Source organism: Lissotriton helveticus, chromosome 5_1 (genome assembly GCF_964261635.1).
Source record: "Lissotriton helveticus chromosome 5_1, aLisHel1.1, whole genome shotgun sequence".
NCBI lineage: Eukaryota > Metazoa > Chordata > Amphibia > Caudata > Salamandridae > Lissotriton > Lissotriton helveticus.
Genome location: NC_136065.1, coordinates 2,028,077,615 through 2,028,102,403, shown reverse-complemented (window position 1 = coordinate 2,028,102,403; position 24,789 = coordinate 2,028,077,615). Strand labels below are relative to the sequence as shown.

At 46.0% G+C, this 24,789-nt stretch overlaps 1 pseudogene; it reads right to left on the bottom strand.

Moving 5' to 3' along the window:
* Positions 1-24,789, bottom strand: part of LOC144753955 (E3 ubiquitin-protein ligase TRIM39-like) — a 487,783-nt pseudogene that overhangs the window by 380,578 nt on the left and 82,416 nt on the right.

Sequence of the window (24,789 nt, the reverse complement as noted above, 5' to 3'; positions counted from 1 at the left end):
TCGATATCCCTACTCATGTTCCTTATCCCTGCAATTAGTGCCTTGTTACTGGAGTCGCTCGCAGCGGAACGGGTCGGGTATGGTTCTAGGGCGAATAGGAACATGGTCTGGAAAGCCCACAGAGAACCATAGTAGCTAAATGGCAAAACGAAGTATGGGATACCCTTATCGGTTGTGTGTGGCATAAGTCCGCATATCCAACAGTTTGACGTGTTCATTATGGACTGGTGTTGGTGTAGAAGCTGGATGAAAGAGTTGTTTACAAATTCGAGTCTTCGGGCAGACTCGTGTTCAGGTAAAGGGTGAAAGTAGTGTGGAGAAATAGTGGGAGGAGGTGGTGTCTGGGTGTCATTCGAAAAGGTAACTTTAAATACGAACAAGGTATAACCAATAAAAAACACAAGTATGCTACATAACATTAAAAGACATAATATCAGGAATCTTCTTCTGGACAGTATCGTGCATAACTGTTTTTCGAAGTTCGTGAGTCTGACAGGTCTCTCTACCCTTGGAAACTCCATCCTCTAGTTGCTGCCCGCGGTGGTTGATTGATTCTCCCAGGGAGCGCGCTCTGCTCAGTCCGGGGTAACTCCCGTGGACCAATCAGAACCGTGGACCTAGAACTTCCCAGTTGCACTCCCCAGACTTCAACCGCGACCCTAGCAGCAGAACCGGATGGCGGTTCGAAAAATCAAAAATGAGCTAGTTCCCGTGGGACGAGAGAGCTGAAAATTCAAAAATAGTTATTAGGGGAGAAGAGGAAATTACATTAGATCAAGCTTTTATTAGTTCTTTTGTCTAGACCGCAGGTTGTATCGTCGTTTCCCAGGTACGGTGTGATCTTCAAACAGCGTTTCAGGGTCAGTAGTGTCCAATTGCATAGATGGTGACACAAGTCCTTGCAAAATATGATCACTCTTCTTTTCGGTGCTAGTTTCTTTCAAACGGGCATCGCTGAAAGGGATGAAGCGAGGTACGGATTCTGTCTCAGAGTCAGCAAGTCCTTTGTTGACCCACTGGTCGTATGGAAGGGGTAGAGGGACCCGTTTGCAGTGGGTCCCATGTACCCAGTTCTTCTTGCCTTCAACCCGAACAGCAGATCTTGTTGAAAGTAGTACCAGGTGCGGTCCGGTCCACCTCGGTTGTCCGTTGTTGGTGCGCTGAAAATTCCGCAACAAAACCCACGAACCGGGTTCGATGAGGTGACCTGGATCGTCAGAGGCTGGTGGAGAAGAACTGTGAACCTGTTGGTGTAAAACACGCAATTTAGTTGTCAATTCGCACAAATAGTCAAGCAGTACGGGGGCTCTATCTCGCTCAGTTTCTTGGGTCTTGGCACGCCCCAGACGTTGGCTGGGCGGCCAAACACGATTTCATGGGGGCTAAGTCCTAACCTGGAGTGGACAGTTGTCCTGGTTGACAAAAGTGCTAGAGGCAAGGCATCAGGCCATTTAAGACCTGTACTGGCTTGGATTTTGGCTAGTTTGAGTTTCAGAGTGCCATTGCAGCATTCTACTAATCCAGCCGATTGGGGGTGATTCGCAGAGTGGAATTTTTGGTGTATGCCTAGACACTCACACACTCTCTTCATCACGCATCCTACGAATTCACTTCCGTTATCACTCCAGACAATTCTAGGCATACCGAATCTAGGGAAGAACTCTTTGACAAGGGCTTTGGCAGTCGATAAGGCGGTGTTGTCCTTACGGGGGTACGCTTCCACCCACCTTGAAAAGGCGCAAACAACAACGAGAACGTATTTCAGGTTGTTGCACCTCTCCATGTGGATGAAATCTAGCTGCAAAACCTCGAACGGGTACGTTGGAGGCGCAAAATGACCAGCTGGAGTTGGCGTTCCCCTACCGGGATTGTACTTCAAACATACCATACACTTTCTGACCACGTTTTCTGCGTACTTTGGGATATTGCTATTCTGCCATACTGGGGCCAATAGTTTACATATTCCTCTCGAATTGATGTGTGCCATTCCGTGAGCCATCGTTACCACTGCAAGTACGTATGCATTAGGTAGTAACCATCGCTGGTGTTCCGATAGTTCGACCCAACAACCATTCGCATCCAATCTACCTGTGCTTTCTCTCCATTCATTCATCTCGTTCTCAGTGGCCTCGGCTTGTATTGATTTTACGCTTTCAATGGTGTCCTCACACATTCCTACATCAGCAGTCCATCTAGCGGGACCCATGACATACATCCGATTCATTGTGTTCCTTGCAGTTCCTTTCGCAACCTCATCTGCAAATGCATTTCCGCGGCCAACATCATCCTGAATCTTTCTGTGTGCACTACATTTTATAATGGCGACTTGTAGGGGCAAGGTGAGTGACTCAAGGAGCTCATTAACTAGCTGGCCACGTTGTATCTTTGCACCATGGCACGTAAGGAACCCACGTTCACGCCATAATCTCCCAAAACTGTGAGCCACACCAAAGGCATATTGGCTGTCAGTGTACACATTCACTCGCTTTCCTTTCGCCAGCACACATGCTCTAGTAAGCGCTATCAACTCTGCAGCTTGTGCAGAACTGTGGGGAATGCGTGCAGTCTCTACAATGGTGTGTAACGTCGTTACGGCATATGCTGTAGTCGTATCACCATTCGGCAACTTGAAACATGAACCATCAACCCATAGAGTATCATTGCATTCGGGAAGGGGAGTGTCCTGTAAGTCTACTCTCCCTTTTGTCTCTTCCTCTGTCCTGAAACAGCAGTCATGCTTGTCAATCTTGTCTGTCTCTGTCGGGATGGGTAATAACGTAGCGGGATTGAGTGTATCACACCTCTTTATATGGATGTGACTTGCTAGCAGGGTAAGTTCGTAACTGGATAGTCGAGCGCTAGTAAGGTGTTGTGTCTTTGTCCTATTTAGTAAAATGTCTACTGCATGCGGAACCATAACGATCAGAGTGTTATTCATGACTAATCCAGCAGACTGTCGAATGCAGACAGCTGCTGCGGCTGTTGCTCTTAGACAACTTGGCAGTGCCTTAGCCACTGGATCCAGAGTTGCCGAAAAATACGCGCATGGGCGCTGTTTGTCCCCAAAGAGTTGCATTAAGACTGATAATGCACAACCTTCTTTTTCGTGGACATACAATGTAAAAGGCTTACTGTAGTTGGGGTTTCCCAACACAGGAGCCGAACACAATGCATCGCGCAACTCGCGGAAACTCGTCTGACAATCTTCAGACCAAGGCATAGGTTTAGGCGTGTCTTTGCGGAGTAGTGACAGTAAGGGTTTGGCTAGTAGTGAGAAATTCGGTATCCATTGTCTACAGTATGATGTAATGCCCAAAAAAGCTCGGACACCTCTCAGTGTCCTTGGGGCACTTAGTTCTGTGATTGCCTGTATTCTTTCTGGTGTCAGTCTCCTTCCCTCCTTCGATAAGATGTGACCTAGGTAGGTTACTTCTTGTCGACAAAATTGCAGTTTTGAAAGGGAGACTTTGTGCTTCATGTCACATAGGTGACGTAATAGCGACAACGTAGCTTCCTTGCAAATCTCTTCAGTGTCTGCAGCGATCAGTAGATCGTCTACGTACTGAATCAATGTTGACCCATCTGGCAGTATAATTGTGTCTAGTTGTGTTTTCAGAGCCTGACTGAATATTGATGGACTTTCGCAGTAGCCTTGAGGAGCGCATTTGAAGCGGAAGCTTCGTCCTCCTAAATTGAAACCGAAAAGGTCTCTACTCTCTTCGGCGATCGGGATGCTGAAGAAAGCGTTCTTCAGGTCAATCACCGAGAACCAAGCTGCTGAAGCTGGAACCATTGTCAATAAAGCAGTAATGTCGGGGACGACTGGAAACTGCGGTATAACTACCTTGTTTACTTCTCGGAGGTCAATCACAAACCTATACACAGGGGGCTGTGAAGGATCAGTACGTTTCAAGACCGGTAAAACTGGACTGTTACAAATGTTTCCTGTTGTTTCCTCGATAACATCTTTATCGACCAAATCATAAACGATCGTTAACAATGCCTGTTCGCAGTCGTTAGAAATTTTGTATTGGGGAATACGTGGCAATCTGACGTTTGCTTTCAAAGTTATGACATACGGTGCTATCTCTAAACGACCTACATCGTTGGAACCATTAGCCCATAGTATATCTGGAAGTGATGACAATTCGGTTGGGATACCTTCTTTTGACAAGTATATTGGAGAAATGACTTTTCTCCCTAAAGTAAGCTGTACTCCCGAGGGAGAACAGTACAAAGTCGCGTACAACCACTTTAGCAAATCCAATCCTAACAAATTTTCACCGCAACCTGTTGTAAGAATGAGGGGTGCTTCTAATTCACAGGGGCCAACAGAAACGGAAATAGGACTAGAGATCGGGTTTCTAACAGGGGCGCCAGAGAAGCCTACTGAGACATTCATTTCGCCAGACAAAGGTGCGCCAGGAAGTTTTGAGTGCATAATAGAACTTTTTGTAGCACCAGTATCCAGCAGAAATGGCTCTGACACTCCTGAGGTAATTACCTCGACATAAGGTCCATCCTGATCTACTGGAACTGAAACAACTCCCTCTCTTTGTCCATGGCTGTCCTAGCCATCGTTACCCTCATTGTCGTGTTCGGTGTAATAGTCGTCAGCATAGTACTGAGCTGACTTGGACGATGAATTACCCTGTTGATCAAAGCTATTCATTGATTTCTGAGGTGGAAAAGAAGTTATATTCTGAGTGAAATTTCCACAGCCTCTACCTCTAGAGGCATGCTGAACACCTCTTTCCCTTACACCTTGTGCACCGTTCAAACGTCGTGCAAGAGCCGGACAATTATTCCTAAAATGGCCCTCTTCTTTGCAATACGCACATTGATTCGGGCCATACGTAGGACGCTGATGGGAAAGCTCGTTTCCTTGCGCGTCTCTAGAGTACTGCAGATTCTGTTGATAATTAGGCTGGCTAGCCATACGAGGCTGATAGGCCTGTTGGAGAAGAACTTTAGTTTTCAAATCTTTCGTCTTTTTGTCTGCCTTGTCTAACTCGTCTTTACGCCTATTTTCATAGTACTGGGCTGTTGCTAGAATCTGCGCTGACGTAGAGACAGCCCAAGCACTTTCTGAGTCTTTTGGTTTAGCACACAATTCAGGAAGCAAATTGTGTACAAACTTGTCTACAAACAGTCTTTGGCCACCCTCGGTAGCCATATCCTGACCACTATGGTCAGTGAAGGTTTCCTCAAATCTCGTGAAGAAGTCAGACACATTCTCGTCTTTCTTCTGCTTGCACGCGGATAGCTTGTCCCAGTTTACACGTACTTCAGGCATAATTGTCTTCATGTATGCGATAATTCTACCAGGAAGTTCAGCTATTAACGGCTCAGGCTTGAAACCACCGATTTGTCTAGCATCTGTAGTCGCAATGTTTGCCCATGAGTCACCTAATTCTTGGTCATGATCCGTATGACGTATCTTACTCCATAAAGGATGTGGAACAATGTTCCCAAACAACATGTCTATATCCGCTAAATTCATTATACATGAGCTTGCAGTTTGGGACAACTCCTTATAATACCCAGTCGGGTTTTTACGGGGATCGGGTAGTGTCTGCTTGAGTGCTAGAACTTCGGATCTTTTCCAGGGGACATGTACCCATACACGCTGGAAATGAGGCAGAACCGGTGGAACTGCGTTTGCATCACCTTCCCTCCACACCGGAGGAACCTCTCTCATAGGGTACTGTCTCGCTCTTTTCCTACTATACGTACCACTGTCAGAGGATGACCCAGAATTACCACCTGTACTTCGATGTGATAATAATATCTCTACTGCTCTTTCAACGTCGGGACCAACTATCATACCCTCCCCAAATTTAAATCGTAACCTACACAACTCCTGCAGGTTGCTCTTCTGACCATTATCTTCCAAATCCTCACACAGGAAAACACACATCTGCTCAAAGACGTATCTTTGCGTTGGTTCATCCCATTGACGGAAAACGTTCATGACAGACTCTACATCATATCTCGCTGTATCCATAGTCCAATTTCGTGCTAACTTATTCAATGTTTCCCTTTCCTGATAATCAGGCATTTGGCTTCGTAATTGTCTTCGTTCCGTGTTAGGGGTCGTTTTAGGCGACCGAAAAAGTGGTGAAGGAAAGTTAGTAACAATGCTGGCCATTTTATGCCAGACGAAAGGTGAAAGTGGAGGAATAGCTGGTAGTAGAACAGAGTCACGCAAAGCAGAAACAGAAATGTTCGTAGAACGAGTATCAGAGAGACGAGAAGGTGCGCTAGGCGAAATTTTAGAAGGAACGGTAGGAGAAATAGATGTAATCGATGAGCCTTGAGGAGGCTGTGCCAAAGAAACAGGAGCCAGCTGAAGAGTAGCTGGTGAGTGCGGTAAAGGAGCCTGTATTACAGCTACCAAAGGTGCAACGAAAGGTTGCGGAGGTGCTGTGGCATTTTATGCATAGGGTGGCGGAGAATTTAATAGGTGGGACATCAATGGATCTTTCTCGGATCCTTCCTGTTGACCTTTTCCTCTATTTGGCAGCATTGGGTAACATTTATCTATCGCTAGTTTCTTGCTCCTAAGCATCTGTTCGCTCTCCTGCTCTTCCTCGTTATCTCTGTATGCAACGGCAGCTTGCACCATTGACATACCTCTTTTATTCTTTTTTGCTAGTCTTATTTCTTTCTGTTTGGCTTCCTTGCGCCATAAGCGGAAAGAGTCAAACATTGCCGGCCGGGCTTTCTTCTTGAACAATTTGACCTCTAAGTTATCTAATATTTCTTGGTCGAAACTACCATATTGGGGCCATTTTAAAACACCATCCTTGCGGGTGTATTTTATCCATACCTCGTTATATGTGATAGGACCTACGCCGTGCTTCACATAGAGTTCATACATTGGAGTTCCAATTGGAGGAACCGGACAAGAATCTTCCAACTGGGAGTCCTTACTACAACCAAGACAAAACAAGTTTCCAAGTTTGCTAAAACCAGGCATCTTCGCTCACTGGTCTAGCTTCAAACTTCAAAGGATTATCTGTTACGATATTTCTCGTGAATACACGAGTCCTTCGGCTTTGGGGCTTGCAAGTTCCAAATCAAGTCGTATCTCAAGGATACCAAAAACTAAGAACAAACTAAGGACTAGGAGACGCTCCACTTATACTTAACTGAAGTATTTGAAGATCGATGACGTCGCTAGAAGACTCGTCTATCGTTTCGCTCTACCAAGGATCACTGGGTCCAAAACAAGGCGATAGTCAGGGCAGCAGTCCTTCGTAGCCGTCGGGACGCGGGGAACCTCGCAGCAAAGACCTTCGGAACCACGTCGACATACAGGGGTCGCTGAAGTGGCTGGCCGTCCTCCGGAATTTTCACACGAAGCTCCTCACGAACATCTGGCTTGGACCGTCACCGCTTGATATCGCCCCACGTTGGGCGCCAACTGAGGTAACGGGTTTTTAGGAACCCGCTGGTGTCAGGGGATAACACCCGAAGACCTCTGAGTTCCCTTGTTCCGGACCACAGAAACACGTAGTCTTCTAGTCGCAGTCAAAGATCAAGTTTTATTGGTAGCTACCAAGTAACACGTGTCCCAGAAGTACACCACACAGAGAGTAGGTTCTTGGGGGACTGTTCGTTTTTACAGAACCAGCCGTCTCCTTATATATCAAATATATGGCTTCAAGCAAGAATTCTTGAGTTTATGGTATGGCAACACACATATTTCTACAACAATACAAAGAGCGAAGTCATGTAAGCAAGCCCATATTTTAGATGTCCAGTTTGCTGATAGATTACCCAGTTGGATCGGGAACTCCCATCAGATATAGATGAACCACCAATAAAGGAAGGTACAACCCAGCCATAAAAGGGCCATAAACAAGATACGGGGACAGGTGCGTGTTTGAAGGAAACATGGGCTGTATGTAGTGAATGGTTCGTGGAATGTTATGCGTAGATGCTATCGTATTCGGCCACTGGGCGAGGAGCTGCCTAAACAGGTTTGGCCGAAGACAGTGGAGTCAGTTGGGACAGGTCAGGGGAAAGTCACGAAAGGTGGACGTGTCTATTTGGATCAAGCTCGACCTTTAATTGACTTATCATGAGGGCAAGATGCAAGATGGATGCCGTTCACAAAATGGAGTTTAAGGGATGGGACGGAAACTGTGATTTAGGGGTGTTGGCAACCCTCGATTGTAACGCAAATACATAGGAATGATGTCCTAATCATTATCGGTTCGTAGACACCAAAATCGTCTCGGTACGTTGAGGTTTCGTGACACGGGTATTGGACCTCGATATCGGGAAAACCACAGGGTCCGGATTTTGGGAACCACAGAAACACATAACAACATCTTAAGGACTTGTCTGGGCAAAAGGCATGTTCAACTTTTGCATGTTTCTCTACTTTGCAAAGTCATTTTCTGTCACCAGAAGGGCATGCTGGGGGACATTCACAGCCCCTCGAAGATGGGTGCAGATGCAAAAGTCAAATTCGTGCAGTCAAAAGCAAGGTATGTACATATTCAAAGCAATAAAAACAAGAATAATTTAATTAAAAATCGAGTAATAAACTGTAAAGTGTCACAAAAAAGTAAAACGTCTGTCTCTTTAGTCAGAACAAACACTCTCAACTTGTACTCACTTACTTCTAATGGTTCTAGAGTGTCAGATCCCCTTCCGTTCCCCGCAGTAACGAAGGCAGAAATGTTTTGCTTTTTCATTTTAGTCTCTTCGACGACGCTCCCTTGCCTTATTCTTCTCGCCTTGTCCTGAGAAATGGTAGTAGTCGTTTTTATCTCGTTTCCCCTTCCTGATCTCTTTCTCTGCTCTCTTTTCCGCTTAGCTTCAACGTAAAGAGTAAAGCACATTTCAGACGATCCCTAAAGCAGGGGAAGGCGAACCCTTGTTCTGTTCTATTGTTCCCAGCTTGGCCTCTTACCACTGGGGTGGCTGCTGTCATGCCAAAGATAGAGAAAGCGGACTGCAAACGGCAAGGAGTCCCACGCCGACCATTTTAGAGCACATCGTTCTTTTTAATTAAATAAGCTCAAATAAATTACAAAGCTAAATCGTCACATATTAGTAGAGATATCGGTTTGAAATTAATTAGCAGGTATGTACTGTCAAAAATATTTGGAAAACAGGCTGCATTTATTAAATTGGCTTGTGAAAATTATAATGTTCAAGAAAGTATCCCAACTCAAAAAAATTGTGTATTTATAATTCAATTTATGAAGCGGTTACGAACATAAAGCTGAAAGTCGCTTATAAATTCGCGTGAGGTCGTTCTCTTCAAGATGGCGTTCATTTGATTGGGAGCCACAGCTGACCAGACTTACCACCCATTTCTGTCAGTGCGCAGTACCTCCGTCCTAGTGTAGGGGTCGCTGCCGGGCTCTTTCGCTCCCTCCCTCTCTCACACACACAATCCCCTTCTCTCAGGCGAGCAGCAGCCGCCGCCGCCTCGCATATCCCGGGCTCTTTTTGTGTGTGTGAGTGTGTGCAGAGTGCGAGTGCGTCCTGTAAGCAAGCGCAAGCGGCTGGTGTGTGATCGAATGTGGTAAGTGCGCCCGTGGAGGTGGCTGCGGTGTCCGTGCAATACATACACACATACACTTCCCCTGGATGTCTTCCGAAAGAACCGACAGAAAAAGCCCTTAAAAATTAAATAAACCAGGAAAAAAACACTGGATCTCCCTTGCCGAAGCTGGTGAGAGGCGTGGAGTGGGGCGCGGGGCAGCCGGGTCCGTGTTTCCATTGGCCCTGCTGAAGATCCCAGAGCCCCCCAGTTCAGCCCGCCGACAGCCCTGCTATCACCCCCCTCTTTAAATCCCAACTTTTCTTTGTAAAGAGACAACACTCCGTCCCCTTCTGTCCCGAAGACGACGATGGGGACTCAAGTTCCCTAACACGGCGAGAGGGGATTAAAAAAATTAATAAAAAGGGGAAAAAATATATATTGTTTTTAAAATCCCAAAAACCAACAAGGGTAACAAAGCCCCCGCGGTCTTGATTAAGGCCGATGGTGACGTGAGAAGCAGCTGGGCTCGCGCTGCTGATGCTGTGCACAGGCACAGGCAGCGAGAGCTCCCAGGCCCCTCCCACCGACCCACGCCTTGGCTGAGGTCACGGGCGGAGTGCAGAAAAACAAGCGCGTCCACAGACCGGAGTCTGCTCGTGCATCGGTCTGTGCCACTTGGGGAGGGAAGACAACGACAATAAGGCTCGCTGGCGGCAGCGCTATGCGCTGCAATGCCAGGCGAGCCCTAAAAAGCATTTGCAATGTAATTGGACTTGCATTTATGCGAGACCTACTGCATTGCAAACAGTAGTAATCACGGACACCGGGAGGGAGGACGGGGAGAAGGCACGAACAACGGGAGTGGGGGCGGGGGGGCAGAAGGCACGGACAACGGGAGTGCGGGCGGGGGGTGGGGGTGACAAGGCATGGGCAACGGGAGGAAGGGGGCAGTAGAGAAGGCAGTAGGAGAACCTCATTAAAGAAAATAGTGCTCACAGTCTAAATAACACGTACCATGTAACACTCGAAGTAAAGCGGCAAGTAACCATGGGAGGATACAAATGATGACATGGCCGTCATAAGGAGGGACTAACAAGCCCATAAACCAATCTGAAGGCAGCATTTACGAAGGACACTCTTCTCCACTCCCCCCAACCACTCCACTGACCTCCCTCCTATCACTGCACCGGCTACCAACTCCCCTAACTCACAACTAAAGAACAATACATCCTTGCTCAACTTCCTCATCGTCACAGAGCAAGAAGTCCTCAAAATAATTGTCAATCCTAAACCGTCCTCCCACACAAAAGACCCTGTACCCTCCAATCTTGTCCCCACCCTTAAACACATCATCGCCCCATTCTGGACAAAAATTATCAACACCTCTCTCGCCACGGGCTGTGTCCCCACCTCCCTTCAACTTGGTCAAATCTCGCCCATAATTAAAAATCCAAATGCTGACCCAAATGGCCTAAATAATCTTCACCCTATCACCAACCTCCCCCTTCTCTCAAAGGTCCTTGAAAAATGAGTCCTACTACACCTTGACAAACACGTCGAAAACTTTAACCTACTCGACCCCCTTCCGTCTGGCTTCAGGAGAGGCTGCAGCACCGAAACGGTAATGCTCAATGTCATTGATGACATCCATCAATCACTTGATAATGGGGAGACCTCCCTTCGTATCCTCCCTGATCTCTCTGCAGCGTTCGATACAGTCAACCATTCAGCCTTACTCAATGTTCTTATGACCCGTTTCGGCCTTAACGACACTGCCCTCAAATGGTTCACCTCATACATTCAACACCGAACTCAGCAAATAAAAATTCAAAATTGTCTCTCTAACCCCACTCCTGTCTCCCTTGGAGTTCCTCAAGGCTCTATCCTCTCCCCTTCCGTCTTTAACCTCTTTATGGAACCCCTCACTCTCATTCTTAAACAAGCAGGCATCAACTACCACCTATACGCTGATCACACCCAAATCTATTACAAGATTAAAACTCACGCTGACATCTTACACCTGAACAACTCCCTTCACAAGATTCAATCCTGGTTCCAGTCAAATCATCTCAAACTAAACCCAAATAAAACTGAAATCATCCTCTTCGCCCTAAAAATAACCGTCTCCCCATTCAATCGTGGATCTCAGACCTTAACACACTCAACTGCTCACTCACACTGTCCAACTCCGTCAAATCGCTTGGCATTACTATCGACAACACCCTCACCCTTAACGTTCACATCAAAAACTCTGCCAAAGGAGCCCTCTTCACTCTCCGTCACCTCAAGAAAATCAAACCATTCTTATCCATTGATGATTTTAAACTTGCAGTTCAATCAATGGTTCTTTCACCTACTGACTATGGCAACACCATCCTCAACGGAATCCCCAAGGTCCACCTTGCTCCTATTAAAGCTGTGCTCAACCTTGTAGCCAGGCTCATCACAGACTGCAAACTCTTCGACCATATCTCCCCAGCTCTCATATCGCTTAAATGGCTCCCTATCAAAGGGAGATCAACTTACAAAACGGCCTGGATTACTCATAAAGCACTCCACCAAAACACTCCGCAGTACCTATCAAAGAAACTCCTTATCGCTGGTACCACTCGCCCTCTGAGAAGCTCCAACGCACTCCTCCTTATCCCTCCTCTGCACAAAAAGAAAGCCTTATAATCTCTCTCCTTCTCTGGAAATGCCCCAACTATCTGCAATTCCCTCCCGAAAAACCTTCGCTGTAACCCCTCGTATGCCAGCTTCAAAAAAGTCCTCAAAACCCACCTCCTTAACTTCTACTGGGGATCCTAATCCTGTGCCTGACTCCTGATCGCATTTCACTATACCATATTTGTCTCTGTAATATATGGCCTTCTTCCTGTAATTCAATCTACCTATATTACCAGTATTATACTGCTTCAACTCCTGTTTCATTCCTCCTTGATTTAGTAATTTTGTTGTTTTTTACTTTGTTATTATGCTTTTTATACCATGTGTGCCTTATTCTATCCTGATCATGTAAAGCGCTCTGATACCTCTGGGTCTAGCCAGCGCTATATAAAACTTTTAAAAAAATGAATAAAAAAAAAAAACAACTAATGAAATATATGGGCGGGGGAGTGGGCGGGGCTTCCCTCACGTACTGAACTACAGCAGATCTTCACCAGAGCAACGTTTGCGCAGTGACTCTAGGCTCGACCTAAAAAGGGCATCACCAACCCTCTTTTCCTTTTTTTATTGATTTTATAAGTATTTTCAATTACACTAAATAGAATACAGTTGTGTTTTCATTTTGGCTGGGTACAGTGCAACACAGCAACAGCAATACATAGTATGCGATTCATAGTAAGGTTGAAGCAGTCATAATAGCAGGGTTCAAACAAATAATTAGTGATTACATTCAAGGCCATAATTCCGGTAATGAGTCTGGGCAGCATGTACATACACTCCTCCCACCCATGTTAATGTGATAAACCTTTGTGTTGTCTTCATATATGTCTGGAATAAATAAAACTACCTGTGTTTTCGCCTTCCGGTTCCCCGGTCTCCTTTCCCACTGAATATTGTTGATACAGCCCCCAAAAACCTTTGGGGCAATTCTGTGGAGGAACTCATTGTAAGTTTCGGATTGAGTGCTACCATAGAGCATATCTTTAGTCCAGTCATCTATGATTGGCACTAGGCCTTTAGCCCAACGCATAGCAAATCTGCGTTTAGCAAGTAGTAGGCCCATTGGCACTAGTTTTCTTATACTTTTATCAATCCCTACGTCATAACCCAGCAAGGCGAGCAGTGGATCAGGTTCAAGGGTGAGCCCTCTAATCTCACTCAAGGTACGAAAGATCTTCCCCCAGAACTCTTGTATATTGGGGCAATACCAGTCTAAATGCAAGAACCCAGCTACTTGCTCTGTGCAGCAGTGAGATTCCGTAGAATCGTGCAGTCCATACCGGCAGAGCTTCTCTTGTGTGTAATACTCTCTGTTGATATATGTAAAAAGTATTAGTCGGTGTCTACCGTTCAGAGATATGTGTTTTGTTACTTAGCAGCAATATTGCCAACTAATAACTAGGTCTACATCTTTCCTGCCAGTCGTGGCGAATATTCATTAATTGCGTTCTCCTGGATTCTTGCGCAAAGCTACAAATTCTAGTTACCAGGTTAGTGGGGGTTGTCAGATCGTATAATGTAGGTAAGTGTTGGCATCTCCAATGGTTCCTGCATATCTTCGCCCAGTAGGTCATGCCATGCATGTCTGGTTCTGAGGTATTGATATTGGGTGAGAGACGAGGGTTCCTGTGCCTCCTCCAAAACGTCATCCCACTTACGTTTCACCAGGTCATGAAAGAAATCGCCCATCTTAGATATACCTAGTGTTCGCAATGCTCGGGAAACTTATTTTTCTCTCCCAGTGGGAAACTAGGAGCACCATTCTAGCGGAATTAGTGGGGAGTACATCAATGCTTCTCTCCAGCAGGTTTCGCATGTACTGTTGAGTTTAAGGAATAAAGGATACCATGTCTTCTAACTGGGGCTCTGAATCGCACCTTGGGGGAAGAGTGTCAGGGTCCGCAGCATCACTCTCAATGTGTAAGTGGGATAATTCCTGTGGGCCATGTATGCAGGTATATTCATTGCGAGCCCTGCGCTGCTATACAATATAGCTGGAGATCTGGCACATTTAGGCCACCCATGGAGTAGGGTAGGGTAAGAGTTTCGCACTTAAACCGCAGCTGCTTGTCAGCCCAGGCTAATTTGATCATCAGTGAAAGAAGAGTGTCTAATATATGCTGCAGAATCAGCATCAGTATAGGCAGAAAGAGGAATGGAAATCTGGGAAGGACAACCATTTTCATGATTGAGATTAAGTTAAATCACATAACATGACCACAGTAAACTATGCGGACGACACCCAGCTCCTCTTCTCTTGGGAAGGCGAAGATTCCATCCCCTTGCAAGCCTTCCATGACTGTCTAAGAGACACTGCGAGCTGGTTGCACCAGAACTCCCTCCAGTTCAATGCCTCGAAAACCGAGGTATTGTTCTGTCCTGCGATTCGTATACCCCGCCCTTTGCCCGCTGAGTTCTGGCCCCCGGAAAACTAACAACCCGCCACCTGTCACCAGTGTCCGCAACCTGGGCGTCATGCTAAATCACCAACTGAGCATGGAAACGCAGGTCTCAAGAACAGTCGCTACCTGCTCTGGCCTTATGCGCTCACTGCGCAAGGTTTTGCCTTTGCTACCTTCTTCCGCCAGAGCATTAGTAGTCAGGTGTACTATTCTTAGTCGCCTTGACTACTGTAATGGCCTGCTGCTTGAATCTCCTGCGACTCTACTGGACAGACTCCAACGAGTTCAGTCAGCAGCAGCCAAACTGGCTCTCGGCTGGACCAGGAGATCCTCGGCCACGGCTGCACTGGCCGAGCTGCACTGGTTGCCCTTGAAGCAACGCATTGCCTTCAAGGCCCTCTGCCTGGTCTTTAAGGCACTACATGGTGCAGGACCCAGACCTCTTCAACGTCTGTTCTCTTGGTATACCCCCACCAGAACACTCAGGTCCACAACTGCCTGCCTGGCGAGAGTGCCCAGATATAAGAAGGCCAGGATGGGGGGAAGATCGTTCAGAGTAGCTGCAGCCAAGCTGTGGAACAGTCTGCCTGTCGACATTCGTCAAATCCCTCATCTCATCCCCTTCAGGAAACGAATCAAAACATGGCTCTTTCCTTCACCCCTCTAAACAGGTCAGCCATAATCCATTCCCCCCCCCCCGTCAATAAACCCCAGGAGTAGCTAACAGCGCCAGGATACCTGCCAGGTGACAGTCGCGCTCTATAAATGTTTTAAATAAATAAAATAAATAAAGATGCGGGTGATCAATGAGAGGGGTGATCTAATCCATCGGCAATATCCTCTTCAAGTTTATAAATAGCTTTCCCAAAATTATCTGTTAGCACTATTCTGGGGTCTGTGTGAATTTGTATTCCTAAGTAACGTAGTGAATCTGTAGTCCACTGCAGTGGGAAGTCCAATTTCACCGGAGTCATAGATGGAGTCAGGGGGAAAATTATAGATTTTGACCAATTAACCTTGAGGCCAGATAGTTGCCCAAAACGGACAACCTCAGTGAGCACAGGGGTAAGATGCCTCTCAGGGTCTCGGGCATAAAGCAGCATATTGTCTGCATATGTCAAGACTATTAAACGATATCCAGGAAATGTTAACCCCTATGGTCATTGTACTCCCTCAGGTCACAGGCATGGGCTTCTGCCAGCAGAGCATACAGAAGGGGGAACAGTGGGCGCCCCTGTCGGGTTCCCCTCGAGATTGCAATAGGGCAAGTGACAATATTGCCCAGTCTTATCCTGGCTTTCTGGGGCGGTGTATAAAACTGAAACCAGCCGGAGAAACACCTCACCAACAGTTCTGACATCTGGGTTTACTCTTTGAATGGTCCCAAAGATGGTTCTGAGATAGTAAGTTATGCTCCGGTCCGGAACAAAACCGGCTGGACCACCAGAGGGACCAATGGGGCTAGGCAATTGGCTAATATTTTGGCAAAGAGCTTGGTATCTACGTTCAACAGCGATAGTCTATAGAAAGAGGAATTATCCGGAGGTTTTCTAGGTTTCAGTAGTGTAACTATTAATGCTTCTCTCATAGACGGGGTCATCACATCAGCCTTGACCATTTCCTCATATAGTGAGGTATAAGCAATTCCTGAAAGATTTTGTAAAAGGCCACTGTGAGGCCATCTAGTCTGGGTGCATCTCCAACTCGCATTGTCTTAAGTGCAGTGCAAATTTCTCTAGGATCAAGAGGGGCCATAAGGTGTTCCCTATGTGTATTGGTAAGCCATGTCATTTAAATATGTTCCAAGTATTCTTTAATTGCCTCATCACCCCAGTGATATCCGTGAACTGTATAACTCAGCGTAATATCTACCAAACCTCTCTGCAATCAAGTTTGCTTCATAAAGCAGGCGACCATCCTCATCCCGTAACTCAATAATCGTACCTGCCTGTCTTTAGGGCGCAGTAATGATACCAATGTAGCTTCTGGGCACTCTCCCTCACCATAAACCCTAGCCGCAGAGTATTTGCAGAGGTGCTTAACCTCACTATTAGAAGTGCCATGGTACTCCTCGAGAGCCTATTTAATGTCCACAAGGAATTTTGCATCGCCTGAGCATTGATGGGCTTGCTCTAATTGGGCTTTCACCCTTTCTAATCTCAATAATCTGTCTCTTAAAGCATGAAGCACTCCTGCATGCTTCGAAATTGTCAGACCTGTAATGAAAACCTTAAAGGCCTCCCAGACGATTTCAAAACTGGTTACTGAACCTAAGTTGTTCTCAAAGAACATTTCTATAGATGAAGCCATGTCTGTCTTAAAGAGTAAGGGGAAACCTCCAGATAAATGGTGTGAATTTCCTGGTAGACAGATCAATGTCCAGCAAGACTGGTGAGTGATCCGAATAAGTTCCTGGGAGTGGGTTACAAGTGATAACACATGAAAATAGACTCCTAAATATCAGCCAAAAAATCTATTAAGGTGTGGATATGATATGCAGCAGAGTAGTGAGTGAATCCTGTAGTTCCGGAGGAAGGCTGTCTTTAAACATCTAGCATGCCTAATTGGTCTGTTATATCTGCTATTGCGCCAGCAGCTGCAGACGGGCAGTGAGGAGGACCCGTAGAGCGATCACAGGTAGGGTCTAAGATGCAGTTGAAGTCCCCTTCCCAAATTAGTGGAATATCCATGCCCTGAATTAAGTGGGAGCCAAGTAGTGTATAGTAAAATTGTGGGTCGTCGTGATTGGGGCCATATACATTAACTAGTTTCACAGTTAGCCTTTCTTTATGGCATCTAGTGATGACAAATCTTCCATTTGGATCTATTTTTATTTCCTGTAGCATAATGCTTGATTTTTGGTTGACCCATTTGAGAACGCCTCTAGCATGCGATGTAAACCCAGCCGCACAATACTTGCCCTGCAATCGTTTATGTGTGAGGATACTACTGTTAGGAAGCAGGTGTGTTTCAAAGTAGAGCAACATGTATCTGCTGTCTTTTTAGATATGCGACGACCTTACGTACTTTCCTATAACCGTTTACGACCCTAACGTTCCAGGTCAGAAATCTTACTCTATTGCATGCACTCTGTTCCACCCCAGTCAGAACCATTCCGCCTGTGGTCTGTGAAATCTGTCCCACTGTGAGCATTGCATTGCCAGCCAAAACCCAGTTTCACATGACATCAATTGAACAATAGCAATTACAGGTGATAACAAGTGAAAAAAGACTCTTAAGTATCAACCAAAAATCTATTCAGGTGTGGATATCATATGCAGCAGAGTTGTTAAGTGAACCCTGTAATTCCGGAGGAAGGCTGTCTCCAAAATTCTAGCATGCCTAATTGGTCTGTTATATCTGCTATTGCGCTGGCAGCTGCTGATGGTCAGCGAGAAGGACCCGTAGAGCGATCAAAGGTAGGGTCTAAGATGCTGTTAAGCGGGAGCCAAGTGTATAGTAAAATTGTGGGTCGTTGTGATTGGGGCCATATACATTAACTAGCATTACAGTTAGCCCTTCTTTATGGCATCTAACTATGACAAATCTTCCGTTTGGATCTATTTCTATTTCCTGTAGATTAATGCTTGATTTTGGGTTGATCCATGTGAGAACGCCTCTAGCATGCACAATACTTGCCCTGTAATCGTTTATGTGTGAGGATACTACTGTTAGGGTCAGGTGTGTCTCGAAGTAGAGCAATATGTACCTGGTGTCCTTTTAGATATGCAACAAACTCACATAGTTTCCTAAAGTCAGTTAAGACCCTAATGTTCGAGGTCAGAAATCTTACGCTATTACATACACTCTGTTCCGCCCCAGTCAGAACCATTACGCTTGTGGTCTCTGAAATCTGTCACACTGTGAGCATTGCCAGCCAAAACCCAGTTTCACATGACATCAATTGAACAATAGCAACAACAAAAAATCCCACTCTATGCAAACCCAAACAGCGCATAGTCAATAGTCTACCCTCCCCCCACTAAACAATGCTTGAGCTAAGGAGGTAAACAGTGCAAGTTTATATACACACTGTGGGTCACACACGAGGGCAGATGTTGCTAGCATTAAATCCCCCACACCCCCGTGGCCCAGAATTACCTAACCGGTATTAATGTAGTATGCTTCCCATGTTAAGTGACGGTTCATGACTATTGCACCCTCCCTGAGTCAAACCAACAAGTGTGCCGCGTTGCTCTTACCCATTAGCATTTCCCCGCTGGGTCAATAAGCAAAAAGGGGACAGAACTGAACCCCCCTTCAGAATTATTAGGCAAGTCACTGTGCCTTATGAAGTACTTTGGGGGGGACCACCTCAGCCAACCCAATGTTGTAAATATTGTGCCATATCGCAGGGGCAAATTACTGTAGGTTTAAGAATTTCAGTAGTCTTAGGCCTATCAAACCCAATTCAAAAGAGGTTTGAAGCTTACCGCAGCTGAAAGTCTTACACCTATTCAACAGCGGACAGTTTGGTCTCTGGGCTAGCATTATTATTCCATGTCTGGAGTGTCATCTCCCCTATTGCAGTGAGAGCTAGAGGATCCCTTCCGAGACACCACCCCATTTTTTTTTAGGAACTGTAGTGCCTGTCTAGGATTTGTGAAGACATGCCATTTTCCATCAACTTGTAGTCATGGTTTAGCAGGGTACATCATGTTATATTCCAGATGAAGATTGCAGATCTTTCTTTTAACTGGTATTACCGGGTATAAACTTGCTGCGTAAAGTACGGATAGTGGGAGAAGTTCATGCCCTCGTATCGTAGCGTCTGTAGTTCCCTGGCCTTACTGAGAGCAGCTTCTCGATCTCTGTAGTTAAGGAGTTTCGCAATTATAAGGTGTGGGGCAGGGAGCGGTGTGCACGCTCAACAACGAACATGTTTGAGAAATTGTCTCTGCCCAAAAGGGTGACAAGAAGCTGCTCAACAAAAAGTTCCATATTTGGATTATTAGTGAACTCTACTTCTCCCACAATCCTAATGTTCTTGAATCTTGAGCACGCCTCCAAATCCACAGCTTTGGCTTGCACAGTAAACAGTAGTTTATCCATTGTAGAGTATGAAAGTGAGCTCAAGTTTAGGACGTCTTCTGTGTCTGAGACACTTTTTTCCACTGCGTCTCAGCTTTCGGTATGTTTATCCAACCGTTCAAACATCCTATCCATTCGGAAGGAAAGTGTGTCAATTTTAGTCAAGCTATGTTGCATGGCAGCCAGGATTTGTTTTAAATCGGTGTCAGTGGGTGGGTCACCTGTCTCAGAACTGGATTCAGAAGCGTTTTTGTTGAGCTCCTGCTGCCTGGGTGTTGTCTGCGGCTCAAACTGTAGTTTTGACTGAGATTGTTTGGTACTCCCCATTGTGGGATTCTTAAGGTACCCATTCTATGAGTGTGATGCAACTTACAAAGTGAGGAAGAAGGTAGTGGTTATGTGCTGGCAGAATGTCTATTAACACACCAGTAGAGTAGCTTTATGGTAGAGTGATTATTGTGCGTTATCTCACGTAGACTATGATGGTAAAAAAAAGTCAATGCCACTCTGCATGTGCAATCACGATGCCAGGAGATTTAGAGGGTACCCGGTCACACCCTACAGTAACAGTGGTGTAACAAAACTTGAGGGGGCCACCCTGCAAAGCACAATGAGGGGGCCCCTCCCCAGCGGCCCGGCCCATCACCTACCCCTTTGTCACACCGACAAAAATAAGCAGTCACCTAAAGCTGTATTTTTAGCACTTATCTGTGCGAACTGCAAATATAGAATGCACTTTAATTGTGTTCTAGGGCTGCCTAAATGATGAGATCCATGAATTATAAGTAAAGGGAACAAAGGCAGAAAAATAGCATTACATATGAATACATACTTCTTTATTTAGTACCCTATTTAGTACCAAGACAAGGTCTTTCGAGGTTCTTTAAACACACGGTTGGAATTTTTCTATTGGCAACCCTACTTTATATTCCTGAAATTCATGAAATGCATTCTCACACTACAGCTGTAAATGTAAATTTCAAATGGAAGGAATAGGCAGTATGGGGGCCCAGGGGGTACTGGAACCAGAAAAAAACGAAACCTCTGTAACTAGTTTACAAAGGTTTGTTTACTGTGAACCACAGATAGAGCATACAGCTGACTGTTGTGGTGCACTGTAGCACCCAACAACACTTTTCAATAATGTACATCACACGCTGACATGTAATAGCGCTCACTGGGTAGAGCTTATATAGCTCATAGCTCAGAAATACTATATAGATGGATGGCAAGCAGCTCTCAAGAGCATTTTAAGTAGTTTACAACATGCAAGCATCGAACAGAACGCTCTGGACAGACCTGGCATACACCCCACATAGCGCAGATATACTATACAGCTGGCTGCAATGTGGCCCCAAACAGCACTTTTCAGTAGCATGGAACATACACAAACTTACAACACAACACATTAAATAGAACAGTTTGCTTACATCTAACTAAGCACAGACATGGCATTTGGGCCGTGGTCCATATTTTCCATAGATGCAGTATATAAACATAAATAATGTACCATAACATGTACTTGCTGCCCCTATAGTTGTGTAGCTCTATCTGTAACTTGGTCATCAGAATGTGCTACAACAAAGATGATGATGCTGGGCTAGTAAACAGGAGATAGGGCCAGCCCATCTTCACTATTGAGAGGCTCAGAAGCGCACCATTTAATTTATGAGGCAGGCCGCCTGGCCGCAGTACTGACAGTGGAGAAGTGTGGCTCAGGGGTTAGAGGCAGCAGACCCGGAAGCTGAGATCGGTCCTGGACCAGGGTTCAATTCCCCGCCTCGGCGGGTCTTGGGCTAAAAATTCCACGCACTCGAAAATTCTCGCCCCGGTGCCTCCTCGACTCACGGGTTCACACTCTGCGACTCTGGGCAATAGCTTGCTTAATCTCCACAACGGCCCCTCGCGGCGGGATGCCTGACTTTCACCTTGTGGATACCCTGTTATCTCACAGGGGAATACCAGGAAGGGTTCCCTAAGCAAGCGCCGGGACACCCACTGCGGGTAGCTGTGCGCTATATAAGCTCAACTACATATGAGGCAACTGGTGCACCCATGCTGCAGTTACGCGCTACAACTACTGCAATGATGGCCCGAACTCTACGTCTCTCTTCTCTATGCCAGTGCACTTTTGGGTAGAGGTGAATGAGTGAGCGAGGTGCCCCAGTACTGGGCTAGAAGTGCCAGCTACAGATCAGAATTGATTGGGCACATATGCAACTCTGAGTGGATCTCTGTACTGGAATTGCAGAGGGGGGCTGTCCTACAGGCCGGACACATGCTGGGAGAGTGGCCAACTAGACGCTGAGCACAGGGGTCATTCCCAGAGTGCAAGTGTCATGGCCCACTCTAAACATGTCTCAGAGTGCTCTGCAAAGCTGAGACTCCCCACCATACCCTGGGTGCTTGCCCTCTGCTGGCCCCATGCTTGCGTCAGGGGTCAGGAACACTAGGGCTCCTCCACAACACATGATCCAAGGGAATGCTAATTTACCCCAAATTAACAAAGACGTCCGTGCACTGTCTTCCTGCTCAGTCGGAGGCTGTGCACATATTTCACAGCATCCGTTTACAGGCCTCAAAGCAGGCTGAGCAAACAACTGGCAGGCTCCACTTACAGTCTCAGAGGAGGCTGTGCACACGTCCCACTGCATCCATTTACAAGCCTCAAAGCTATCTGCATATACAGCTGGCAGGATCCATTTACAGTCTTAGAGAAGGCTGTGCACACATCTGGCAGAATACATTTACAATCCTCAAACGAGGCTGCTTAAACACCTGTCAGGATCCATTTACTCCCTTAGAGGAGGCTGTGCACACATCTGGCAGCATTCATGTCATGGCCTGAAAGGAAGCTGCGTATGCAGCTGGGAGGGCACATTAGAAACTCAGAGGAGGCTGTGCACACAGCCGTCAGCATCCATTTACTGGTCTCAGAAGAGGCGGACTACAGCTAGCAGGATCAATTTACATGCTTCAGACGAGACTATGCACAGCTAGCTGGCAGGACCCACTATGGCCTCTGAATAGCCGGTGTACACAGCTGGCAGGATCCATTTGTAGCCCTCAGAAGACACTATGTACAGCTGGCAAGGCTTGTTAAGACCTTGGAGGAGGCTGTGAACACATCTAGCAGGTACCACCATGCCTCAGAGGAGGCTGTGAGCAGAGCTGGCAGAAACCATGTCTATGCATCAGTGGAGGCTGTGCACAGCTAGTTGGACCTCCTTACAGGCCCGGTTTGGCACCTGTAAAAGTGACCATAAAACAACACACTGTCTGTTGTAGGTATTTAGCATGGGGTGTGGTTAAGATTTGAAACAGATCAAAAAGGGGTCCATTCACAAACTGTATTTTTTAGTACATAAAGTAGCACTAGGTAGTACTTCTCATGTACTATAAAATGCTATTCACAAACCTACAAGCAGAGTCATCCCTGGTAATGTCCCGAGTGGACTATTGCAATTCACTCTACCTGGGCACGGGAGAAAAACAACTGACCAAGCTACAGGCAATTCAAAATGCCGCAGCTAGGGTCCTGTTGAACCTGCCAAAGCGTCACCCAACCTCCAAAGCCATACGCGAACTTCACTGGCTCCCAGTTAGGCGTAGAATACAGTTCAAGGCCCTCTGCTTGGTCCACACATCCTTGCATGGCAAAGTTCCTGACGATCTAGCCAAATTCCTTCCTCGTTACACGCCACTACGTACCTTAAGATCAGCCAACCAGGACCTAGTATGTCAGCCCAGAATAAGGAGAGCCCGATGTGGTGGAAAATCTTTTTCCCACCAAGCCTCCAAATTATGGAACGCGCTGCCTCCCGCGCTTCGCTCACAAAAATCCAAAATGAGCTTTAGGAAGGCATTGAAAACCTTGCTCTTCTCCTTGCCCTAACCTGCTCTCACCTGCTCTTCTGTACTACAGCGCCAAGACGCCGCGGCAATCGAGCGCTTTAAAAATATTTCAGTCAGTCAGTCATCCATACCTCCTATCTTTTCTATGTGAGATTTCTGTAAAAGTGTCAAAGGTCTCCTCACACATAAACCTACGTTTTAGCTGTAAATGTCAGAGGGACAATGGAAAGCTGCTGAGAAATGAACAATAGTTACTACTAAATGGGAGGGGTTCAAGGTGTAGTAAAGAGAAGTTTATGGGTGTAAGAATGGGCTACGGGTGGGGTCTGCTAACACAAACACACAGTTCTTTCTTATCCTGTTTGCTACTGAAAAAACAACAATCATTCTGAGCCCCCAAATCACCTGTCTGTCACAGTGCAAACAAAGGCCGAAGGCCCTAGCTCAAGAAAAGACAGCAGTGCCTCCCGAGATCTGTGAACCCAACAGCAGCTCCACACTATGGCCCTCTTTACAAGGGACTCCAGATGAGGTGTTATCATCCAAATAATGAAGTGTGCTGGAATTCCGAGGTGCAGTGCACCCCACTATTAAGAAAGTTCCCATACGGAATGGGGTATAACTTGGAAATTGGTGTTTCTGTAATGATTTTGACATATTTTTCCATATTTTGGGCCGTGCAATCCAGGGGTCCTAATGCATACAAGTACATACATTCTTTTATAAGCACATATCTAAAACCCAGCCGCAAGGAGACATTTACCCCAGCAAATAACTGGGTCAAATGGATACATCTATGCACATAACGCAGAACAAAGATGTAGGACAGCATTACATTAATTTTACTTTCACTTTAATCGACATTACCCATTACTAAATTCGACATGACCAAAATTCTACCTGTCATACACGACTAAACTTAGAGAGCCATATGCAACCGGTCACTGATAAACCCGGGACCCTGTGACAACGATGCCCAGAGTAGGAGTGACCCATGCTAATGGGAGAAGGCGCTATACAAATACAACAAACATAAATTCAAAATTGGAGGCACTGTCTTTTGCTTCCGTTTGAAAAATCTGGCATCAGAAAGACAATCACCTGCACCAGCACATAGTGTAACACAACGTTGTAGCCCACAGACATGCATGTTGTGCTGCTGTAAGACTCGCATAGGAGAAATATGTCACTACTCGGTATCCTGAAACAAATGTGATATTACACTGTCCAATTGTGCACTTATAATTCCAATGCTTACAAGAACAAGCTTGTATTTCCTAAATCAGACTACATGATGGCTCTTTCTTGTCTGGCGTTACAAGA